Below are 11695 nucleotides of genomic sequence, written 5' to 3' on the forward strand. Positions count from 1 at the left end.
TCCTAGGGAAGCTCAGTATTAATAGCAGTCGTGAAGGTAAAACCTTAGTCTGACTCCCTGAACCTACAAAGGCCAGCCTCTTGGTTTTGTTCAGATGAAGAACTGTTACTATTTACTGTGTAAAAAGCTTCAGAACACAGCCAACCAGAATCTAACTCTTCCCCTTGCTTTGAACACACACACCCAGTACACTGGGTTTGTTTACACTAATCTTTTCTTGCACTCCTGTAAGAGAGTGAAAAAGAAAGAGAACATCTATACCTACCTGGTCACTAAGCAGAGCAGTAGGCCCTAGGTCAAAGGGTTGTCTGCAGGAAAACAGTTGCCGCACAGACTGACCTCCATGATACAAGGGTTCCAAGCTCTGCCAGGAGGAAGGAAATTGCTTCCATTTCTATGGCCCTTGGGCAAGTACTAGAAAATCTCATTTGTAGCTAAGCACGTTTTCCTGTTTGTGCTGCCAACCATTTTTCTCAGTGCTATTGTTTAATTTAAAAAAGGGCAAGGGGGTGTATTTTGCCTTATTTTCCCCCAGATCTCACATTGATGTGTCTAAGAAAACAAAAGATTCCTACACTTTAATACTAGGGCAACATCAAATTTTAACCAAAAAAAAAAAAAAAAAAAAAAAAGATTCTAAACTGTTTCTGTCTTTATCACAGCAGCAATCACCCCACAAAGGTGTGGTCTGCAAGACCAGCCATGAGACAGTACTCAGAGGGGCCCAGCATGGCTCCAGCTTCTCCAGGGAGCTCTCCTTAAACAAGGACTCATTGGACATGGCTTATTCTGGAAGTGAAATCATCAGGTACTTGGAAGAGAGCACAAAAGAAACAGAAGGTAAGGAACAGAGTTCGAGGTTTCAAGACAGTCACTCTGGTCAGACGGGAACCCCGTACTAGATCGACTTTATCTTGTCTAGGTGGGCGGTTTACATCTTTATTAATTGGCAGTGAATTTATCCTTTGGATATATTGTGGATTGAGAATTGAACATATAAATCTAATTGCTAAATTACAAGTTTCTCGGACCTTTTTCCTGGGCTGTGGAGGACAGTGCGTGAAAGCGATGGCTGAGAGGCAGCTGGAGCGTGCGGATCCAGCTCCGTTGCCCGTGCTGAGTGAAAAATGCATGGAGCCCAAGGAACAATGTATGTGTGCCAGGCACGGTAACTACTCGCCTAGGGGACCATGCAGCAAAGTAGCAGCCGGGGCAAGTGGATCTGGCTTAGTGGCCTGAGGTTCCACGAGGGAACTGACAGCTGATGATCTTCTTTTATTTACTTCACCAGTTTTCATGATGAGAGAGCACTGTAAATGCAGAACACGGGAGGCTGTCTGAGCTTTTCCCCTATGGATCTAACTAAGCAAACCATGGTGATTTTCCAGACAGGACTCAAAGCAGCTATTCAAGACCAATGAGAGGCCTTAAGAATTTATATATCGATAGATAGATAGATAGATAGATAGATAGATAGATAGATAGATAGATATAGGTATATAGATATATAGATATATAGATATATAAATATATAGATATATATATTGAAATGTATCCAAAATGTGCATTAAGTTTCTTTATTTTTTATTTTACTTTTGGTTACTTTATTTAATTTTTGAATTTGAGGTAGCTTTGAGACATGAGAGAATTTGTGTATGACACAATTTAATACAATAATCAAGAATTTGCATACATTAAATAAATAAATCTTAAAAAAGAATTCAGAAGAGAAATGGGAACCTATGAATTAAGTGGTTTTATACATTATTGTCCTCTTTTGACAAATGAAAAAGAGAAGGTCTACATCAAAGCAATCGGGATTGTGTGGTTTTGGTGACTAATGAATTAAACATGCAAGACTTGGACCACCAAATCATCTGAAAGTTAACAAGAGACTTTAAAATGTATGGAACTCTATCCTGATGGTTAAACTTTATCGTTAGATTGGTGAGATCTAAATCAATGTGAGTGATAATGTTCCGGTCATACCCAGGAATGCTTACCTACTTTAGATGAGTTGAAATGACATGCATTCATTGTGATTTGCATCACAATGTGCTAGAGTACTGAGGTTCATTAAAATTAAAATAATAATAAGAAGATAAGTACCAACTTTCCTCTTTCTCTGACTCCAGGCTCAGAGGCAGTGGGAAGCATTCTAGCTTCCATGTCTTCCCCATGATGCGCAGTGCCCACAAACTGTGACCATGAGCATTCATTCACTCTCTCCTTACACTGCTTCCACCAGGATCCTGTAACAGAAGCAAGAAAAAGAGCAAACACACAAAACATTTTGTAAGCCATGGTGTAAAAGTCATGGTTGTTAGGGGAAGGATGAAGAGAGTGGAGGACATATGGCCCATGGAGGTGCAGCGAGGCCTGGGGACAGGGTAGATGCCTTTGGGAGGCCCATGTTAGGAATACCTTTCCCCTGAGGGACCAGCCACAGGATGGTATAGTACAGAATAGAGTTTATTCAGGTCATGAGAGAGTTAAGAGGATAGTAGAGGCAGAGAGAAAGAGAGAGAGAGAGAGAGAGAGAGAGAGAGAGAGAGAGAGAGACAGAGACAGAGACAGAGAGACAGAGAGAAAAGTAGAGGCCGGCCATGAGCACATGGAGGGAGAGGGGGAAGGGAAGGAGAAGAGGAGGGATAGGGGAGGGAGAGCAAAAGGACCAGGAGGCAAGAGAAGCCAAAAGAGAGAGGAGGGGAAAAGCAGCCCCTTTTGTAGTGTCAGGTCACTGGGGCAGAGCATACCTGGCTACTGCCAGGTAATTGAGGGGTGGGGTTTACAGAATCCCAACAATGATGGTATTTGCATTTCTTTTTATTTCAGAAACATTTTGTGAGGTTTGATTGGTGTGTTTGTGTGCTGTTTGCTTATTTTATTGAAAATAGATTACTTTTCACACGATATATTCACATATATATACATATATAATATGATATCATATAATTAATATACTATGCATATTAAAGTTTTCCCTCCACCCACTCTTCCCAATTCCTCCCTACCTTCTCTCCCCTCCAGATCCACTCTCTTTCTGTGTCTCATTAAAAAAGAACAGGCTTCCAAGAGACAACACTCAAACATTACAAATTAAAATGTAAGATGAAGCAAAAACTATCATACCAAAGTTGTACATGGCAACCCAACAAGTGGAAAAGTGTCCTAAGAGCAGGCACAAGAGTCAGAGATCCACTTGTTCTCATGGTCATGAGTCCCATAAAAATACTAAGCTATTAGCTATATTATACACATAGAGGACCTGGTGCAGACCCATATAGGCTGTGCTTTCTGGTTGAGTCTCTCTGAGCTCATATGTGCCTTACTTAGTTCATTCAGAGAGCCTTGGTATCCTGGTATCCTCCATCCCTACAATCTTTCTGCCACCTCTTTGACAGAATTTCCTGAGCTCTAAGGTGACAGATTTGAAGGAGTCCTCCCATTTAGAGCCAAATGTTCCAAGGACAATATCCATACAGTTCATTGAACATGGAGAAGCTGAACTGATAAAAATTTTATTATATGTAACAATAAAAACATAAGGTTAATATACTATGATTAATATCATTAATTAAAATGATATATGTATAATAATACATTTATTGTTCTATATAATAATTTTATACTCTATATTACATAGTATATGTTATATATAGTAAAGACCAGTAGTGTTTGGTTTTACGCCAGGTCTCTGGGCTATCTCTGGTTCTTGGTTACTCAAGCAATGAGGTATGAGGTCCTTCTTGTAGATCAGACCATAAGTCAAATCAGACATTGGTTGTCTATTCCCTCAAGTTCTGTACCACCACTGCCCTAGCATTCTTAGCAGGCAGGTAATATAGTAGGTCAAAGATTTTGTGGCTGAGTTGGTGCCCACAATTCTTTTTCAGTAGCCTGCAGAGTACCTTCCCTCACCAAAGAGACTAGAACATAGGGGTGAAGGCTCCACAAAGGATAAACTTCTCCATGTTCAATGAGGTGTATGGATGGTGCCCTCAGCAATGGGGCCCTGCTGTCAGTTTGCAGAAAACAACCCATTGTCTTTGCAACACCCTGAATTGTTTGGGAGTTCTTATGAGATCTCCTCAGCCAAACACTCAGTTAAAAGAAATCCGTCCATTCACTGGAAGCCTCACCTGGCAAACCAGAGATGCCCTCGAGACAGTGTCTCCCATACGAGAAGTCCTCATTAGGATCAACTTCATAGACTACAGGAAGCTTCCACACACACATACCCCAAAGATTCCCTAATTCCAGATATTAGAGACAAAGAAGAGGCCCTTTTTAAGCATATTTATTTGGAGATGTATCCAAAATTATACATTAAGGTTAAAATGGTACAAAGTGGTCCTACAGTGTGCTTCTTTCTGTATTGTGTATCTTCTTCTTCTTTGTATTTTTTGTTTGTTTTTTAGACAGTGTCAGGCCTCACACTTGCCACAATCTTATAATCTGCTTGAATTGCTGAGAGAAACCTGCAAAAATTGAAGAGTCATATCCAAGCGGCTGGACACGAGAATAGAACAGAGGACAGGGTGTTGTTTGTGTCACTTTAGTTTCATAATTATATGATTGTCAAACACCTCATCTAGTTCTTAATCTAACTTAAGGCCTGGAGGTGGTGGAGCTCGCCATGAATCTCAGCCCTTGCGGGAGAGAGGTAAGTAGACCTCTGAGTTTGGGGCCAGACCGCTCTACAGAGCTGGTTTCTGGACAGCCAGGGCTACACTGGAAGACTCTGCCTCAAATAAAACAAAACAAAGAAGCAAAGGAAGAATTTAAAAAGTCATTTGCATCTGTCTCTCACCTTGTCTTTCTTTCCATTCACACTAATCCTTTGGTTCAGTCCTCCTCCCAAAAGTCAAAGGGACAGAGGGATGGGAACAGCCTTCCTCTGGTAACATAACTCCCAGATCTGTCCTTTGAATGGGCCCTATGCTTCCGGTCTCCCACAAACATGTCAGTGTGCATGTAAAATACGGTTCTGGGACTAGCAAGTGACTCAACAGACAAAGCTGCTTGCCATCAAACCAGATTACCTGAGTTTAATCTCTGGGACCCACAGGGTGGGAAAGAACTGATTCCCATTGGTGGTCTTCTGGCTTCCACACCCCTGACCTGTGTTGCATACACACACACACACACACACACACACACACACACACACACACTAGATAACTAGATACATACATACATACATACATACATACATAGACGTATAGTTATAAACTAAAAGGGTCTATTTAAATGAAACATAATTGAATGAACCAAAACTTGAAGTCTAAATGAGATGTAGCCAAATCATAGTGCAATCCAATTGTGGCTTCCCTTACCCTGAGTGATGTCTGCATTTACAGAGACTGACCTCTCACTAGTGTTCTTGATTTGATTTTGTTTTTATACTAGATAGTCACATGTTATCAGGACTTCATCAACTAAAATGCCTAAATTCTTTTCATGTTAGTGTTAGTCTATTTTCTTGACAATTGTCCCATCATTCCACCTCTACCTCCTTCTACCACAAATACCACCCAACTACAGGGACCATCATTAATATTTTCAAACTTCAATGCAAAGCATGAATGAATAATAACACTATTACTTTTGCAATAACTCAACAAATACAAAATTGTTCTAAAATATGAAGTTTAATGTAAAAATATTCACCCCATGAATATTGAGCCTTATGTCATGGAAATCAAACATTTAGCCTAGATCATTCCAGAAAACGTCCTATTAATTCAGTTTTTCTAAATATGTATTATTGAAACATTTCCTTCATATGATCCCTGCATTTTTATTTCCAGTTTGATAGCAAATGTAGAGATGTTTTTATCCATAATATCTAACTTCAACTGCAATATTCCATATTGTGGATGAAGCCCGGAGACTGTCGGCTCTTACCCTATCCTTGGGCGGGGACACTGAAGCTTGATGGGATAAAGCAGTTCCCTCAGGGTCTAACAAAGCAGAATTAGGCTGCAGGTGACTTGCTTTCCCAGATAAGGGCTTTTTGTGGTCCTTTTGGAACTAGGTGATTCCATTTAAAACAAATTGGTTGAAGATCAAACATCAAAAGGGTCAAAAGGGCACAGGTGTCAGAAACAGATATACCCAGTCAAGGAGGAAGTGACTCCGTGATATGTCTGAGTTGTGGTTACTGAATTGTTATTGATGAATGACCATTTTAATTTCCTTTACATTCTCTAATTAAAATAACATATATATTCCTAGTAGATGTTTGAGAACTGGTCAACATAAAAGCATCAACTATTTCATCAGTGTTAGAATATTTTCTCCACAGGAAGAACAGATTTAATACAAAAAAAGTTATAAAATGGCTTTTACATAAAAACTGGCTAAATTTAGCAGGCAGGAATCAGTAACACTCATAGAAGGTGACCTGCTTAGGTGTGACTTCAAGAGGTCCTGATATGAGAGAGTATGACTGATTGACAACCTCCAACCACTGCACTTTGGAGTGACCCAGATCACTCATGAGCCAAATTGTCCCTGGGCTTCCTGTGCAAGGGACAGTGATGTCTGCAAGGCTGGAATCAAGCCAGCCCAGTCTCCTGCAAACCTCGAAGGAGCAACTTTGCCTGTGTGTTTCCAGATGCCCAGACCACAGTTTCTCACAACTGCACTGAAATGCAAAGTCTGTCCTGCACAACCTCCCTTGCTTTTTGATTTTGTGGATTTAGGACCCTCATTATGAAAGAAAGCTCCTGCCCATTTTTGGGGATGCATCTTTGTGACAAAGTGTGAGAGAGTGCCTGAGTTCTACTGCCCAAAACACTGCCAAACACTGTCCTAAAGAGGATGCTGCTTGTGCAATAATGTTTGAACATGTACAGAGTTTTGTATGAATTAAAACCAATTTTTCTCTTTTTTATTAGATATTCTGTATTTGCATTTGAGATGTTATCCCTTTACCCGGCTCCGCTCCCATCCCCTCCCTCCATTTACCTTCACAAAGGTGCTCTCCCTACTGATCCCCCTCTCCACCCCATTGCCTTGGCGATCCCCTACACTGGGAAAACTTGCCCTCTCTGGAACAAAGGCCTCTTCTCACATTGTTGCCAGACACTGCTGTCTTCAGCTACATACTCAACAGGATCAATAGGTCTCTCAAAGTGCACACAAAGGTTGGTGTTTTACTCCATGGGAGTTTTTGGAGTGTTTGGTTGGTTGATAGTGTTGGTCTCTTCCCATGAGGTTGCAACCCCTTTCAGCTCCTTAGTTCCTTTCTTTAGCAACCTCATTGGGATCCCCGAGTTCAGACCAATGGTTATCTGCAAGCATGCTCAAGCATAGTCCCTGAGGGGGCATCTCTGTCTGGTTCCTGCCAGTAAGTACTTTATGGGACCAGCTATAGTGCTTGGATTTGGTGACTGCATATGTGCAGGACCCGAAGGTGAGGCGGCTTCTGAGTGATTTTTCTTCAATCCCTGCTCCTCTATTTGACCTTGCAGATCCTCCCATGAGACTTTTGCTCTCTTTTCTAAGAAGGACTGAAGCATCTCTTTTGGCCTTCCTTCTTTTTGAGCTTCATAAAGTCTGTGAGTTGTTTCCTGGGTATTGGGTATTCAGAGCTTTCTGGGGCTAGTATCCGCTTATCAGTGAGTGCATACCATGAGTGTTCTTTTGTGACTGGGTTACCTCACTCAGGATGATAGTCTCTAGTTCGATTCATTTGCCTAAGATTTTCATGAAGTCATTGTTTCTAAAAGCTGAGTAGTACTACATTGTGTAAATGTACCACACTTTCTGTATCCATTCATCTGTTGATGGACCAATTTTAAAACAAAACTGAACACAACCATCATAAACTGGGATCAAAAGAAAATCAATTTGTGAAATTAAGAGGTCAACAGAATACATACTACAGTGCTGATAACACTTGGGAGAGTCTTTTCAACTGAACGAGAATGATCATAATTTAAGAATATTATTCCGGTTTTACAAAATTTCCCTGTTTTCAACAGATTGTGCCCTGTCTCATCTGCTGCTGAGGAATAATGGTTTCTGATTAGAGAGGAGGCTGCCTAGAAGCCAGTTGGCAAGTCTTTAGATCTTATGCATGACCTCAGACCATCTGAGTCTGTTTTATGCTTAAATCAAAGTGCAAAACATTCCAGAGGCTTTGGTTTTGTGACCTACTCTTGTGTTGAAGAGGTGGATGCTGCAATGTGTGCTTGGCTGCATGAGGTTGATTGGCGTGTGGTAGAACCAAAGAAAGCTGTTTCTGGAGAGTCTGTAAATCCTGGTGTCCATTTAATGGTGAAGAAAATTTTTGTTGGTGGTATTACAGAGGATACAGAAGAATATAATCTGAAAGACTATTTTGAAAAGTATGGCAAGATTGAAACCACAGACGTTATGGAAGACAGGCAGAGTGGGAAAAAGAGAGGATTTGCTTTTGTAACTTATGATGATCATGACACACTTGATAAAAGTGTTGTTCAGAAATACCACACTATTCATGGGCATAACTGCGAAGTGAATAGGGCCCTTTCTAAACAAGAGTTGCAGTCTGCTGGATCTCAGAGAGGTCATGGAGGTGGATCTAGCAACTTTATGGGTCATGGAGGAAACTTTGGAAGTGGTAGAGGAAACTTTGGTTGTGGAGGAGACTTTGGTGGAAGAGGAGGCTGTGGTGGTGGAGGTGGTGGCAGCAGGGGTAGTTATGGAGGTGCTGATGATGGATATAGTGGATTTGGAGGTGATGGTGCAGCTATGGTGGTCCTGTTACAGTAGCAGAGGAGGCTATGGAGGTGGTGGACCAGGTTATGGAAACCAAGGTGGTGGATACGGTGGAGGAGGAGGAGGAAGGTGTCATGTTTACAGTGAAGGAGGACATTTCGGTGGAAGTAACTATGGTGGTGGTGGGAACTACAATGAAGTTGGAAAAGATAGTGGACAGCAACCATCCAATTATGGACCCATGGGGGCAGTTTGGGTGGAAGAAGCTCAGGCGTCCCTGTGGATCTGAAGGTGGAAGTGGTGGATACGGAAGCAGAAGGTTTTAAAGTAAAACATAAATGGTTATAATTCTTAGCAGGAGAAAGAGTGAGGAGCTGTCAGGAAGGTTGCAGGTTACTCTGAGGCAGTAGTCCTAAATGCACTAGAGGAACTGTAAAAATCTGCCGCAGGAGGAACAATGACCCACAGTCAGAAAAGTTACTGTAGCTTCAACAGGAAACCCTTCCTGTTCAGGACTGTCACAGCCATGGTTTGCAAAACATTCGGCTATTGATTAGTGCAATGTGGTGTCAATTACAAGTACATTCCTGAGGTCTTTTATCTGTTGCAGCTTTGCCTTTTCCTTTCCCTTTTCATTATATCAGGTATATTGATTTCCCTGTAAATTGTGGTAGTGGTGCCAGAAAAAAAAAAATCAATTTTTAACTTTAAAAAATTCCACAAAGTGCTTTAATCAAATGCATAATCTATATGTATTTGTTACAATCTGTATTAAAAGAATCACAAGTGCAAATAAAAGGTCATTTATCATTTATTTAACAGAAAGAAAAAGAGAAAAAAGAAAAAAACAACAACCAAACAAAACCTTCTCACCCTATCTTACTGTTTGTTTGCTTTCTTGAGTTTCAGAAGATATGGTGGTTTGAAAGGAATGCCCCCTTTTTCCCAGTGCACATGAAGCAGAGGATAGCATTCTCTGTCATCTATGAGAGGAGAGGAGTTTGATTCAGAGAAGGGTCATTCTCCCAGTGTAGGGGAATGCCAAGGTGGGGAGGTGGAAGAGGGTGGTTGGAAGAGGGAGCATCTTCATGGAGGCAATGGGAGGGGGAAGAGAGATGGGATTAGTGGAAAGGGGATAACATCTGAAATGTATATAGAGAGAATATCCAATTTTAAGAGAGAGAGAGAGAGAGAGAGAGAAGAGAGAGAGAGAGAGAGAGAGAGAGAGAGAGAGAGAGAGAGAGAGAGAGAGAGAGAGAGAAAGCAAAGAAAACTGCCACCTCCCTCCACCCTGTAGGCTCTGAAAACTTAGTCACCAGGGAGTGGTGTTGCTTGAGAGAGATTAAGGGGTGGAGCCTTGTTGAAGGAAGTACATCACAGGATTGGGCTTTGAGATTTCAGAAGCTCAAGCCAGGCTCACTGGCTTTTCTCTTCCTGATGCCTGCAGATCTGGATGTAAAACTCTCAGTTACTCTTCCAGCACCAAGTCTGCCTGCAGGTCCTCACATTCCCTGCCATGATGATAATAGACTAAACCTAAGAATGGTCGTGGTCACGGCACCTCTTCATAGCACTGGAGTCTCAAGACAAAAGCTTTGGCAAAGCAGCCATTGATCACAGAGAACCTGAAAAAAAATTTCACCATTTGTTATACATTCACCTACATATATCTCTCTACAGTCAGACTAAAGGTTGTGCACTAAGATGGCTGCCAAAAACAAGTGAAGTGCCATCTAATTCAGAGCATCAGGAGAGCACACCCCTCTCAAGCTCTAGTGACTTTCCTACTCACTGAAGACAAATGGCCCTCCTCTCTCCTCATGACCTGGAGATACTTAGCACCTTGACATTTAATCAAAAGACAGTGTAGAAACTGCTGATAGTCTTAAAGAAGACAAAACATAGCACAGAATGAACTAAAGAAGGGTTGGTGTTTGGACAACTGAAGTGGATCATAGTTGACTCTGAAGATGGGTTTTCACAGCTCCCAATCTGAAACTGGCAGAGAAAGGGGGTGGGGGCCAATGTGTCAAAGTACAGTCAAAAGAATAGCCTATGGATGGTGAGAAATGTCTTGCAGAACCGTGAGAGTGGCTCTAGGGGAAAAGGCAGAGGACCATTTACCTGAGATGCATTTTGTTCCCTGGGTTCTTCTTGGACATGATTCTCATGCCTCCTGTGTTAAACATTTAAAAAACATGCTTTTCTTGGCCAGTATTTAATTAACGCTTGCTTCAAATTTGGCTCAAAATCATGGTAATGATCTTATTCTTGCCCTGTGGGAGTAACAGTAAGTGTCATTGTGGAGACATGAGACATTTTAAAATGTGACCCCTCCACCAACGAAGATAATGAGAACTTCATGTGAGCATGTTTCCTGAGCTTTCTGAAGTTTGACTATGTGTGGCAAGAAGGAAGTCAAACTGTCAAGCTAGACAATACCACACAAAGCTTACAAAATATTGAACATAAATGAAACAATCCATGGACAAGCAAGACCACGAAAGAAGTCCTGGCGTCTTTGAGGCAGTTCCAGTCTGGGGCAGAAAACACGGAAGTAACATCTTAAAGACATATGCTAACATCTTAACACCTTCAAAGATTTTAACATTTTTAAGTAGTAAGAAAATATGTTCTCAAGATTTTACACCTAGCCAGTCTATTCTTCAGATGTGAAAACACAAAAGCCGGAGAACACAGGGCAGCTCAGGACATGCTCCGGCGAGCCCTTCCTGAATAAGCTACTAGAGAGCAAACCAGAACCGGAAAGACTACTGTAAATGCTTCAGGTCGATTCCTAGTGAGCAGTAAATGCCTTCAGTTATGGAGCAAAGACTAAAGGTTTAGACTGAGGGGCAGAATGTCAGTTTCAGATGATCTAACTTGGTGTGGCTTGCAGATTAGCAACAATGGGAAAGGAGAAAACTCAGACCCTTCACAAGGCAGCTACACCCTCCCAGTCACACCATTTGAGGATGACTAT

The sequence above is a fragment of the Micromys minutus genome (assembly GCF_963924665.1).
Source record: "Micromys minutus genome assembly, chromosome: 23".
NCBI classification, from domain to species: Eukaryota; Metazoa; Chordata; class Mammalia; order Rodentia; family Muridae; genus Micromys; species Micromys minutus.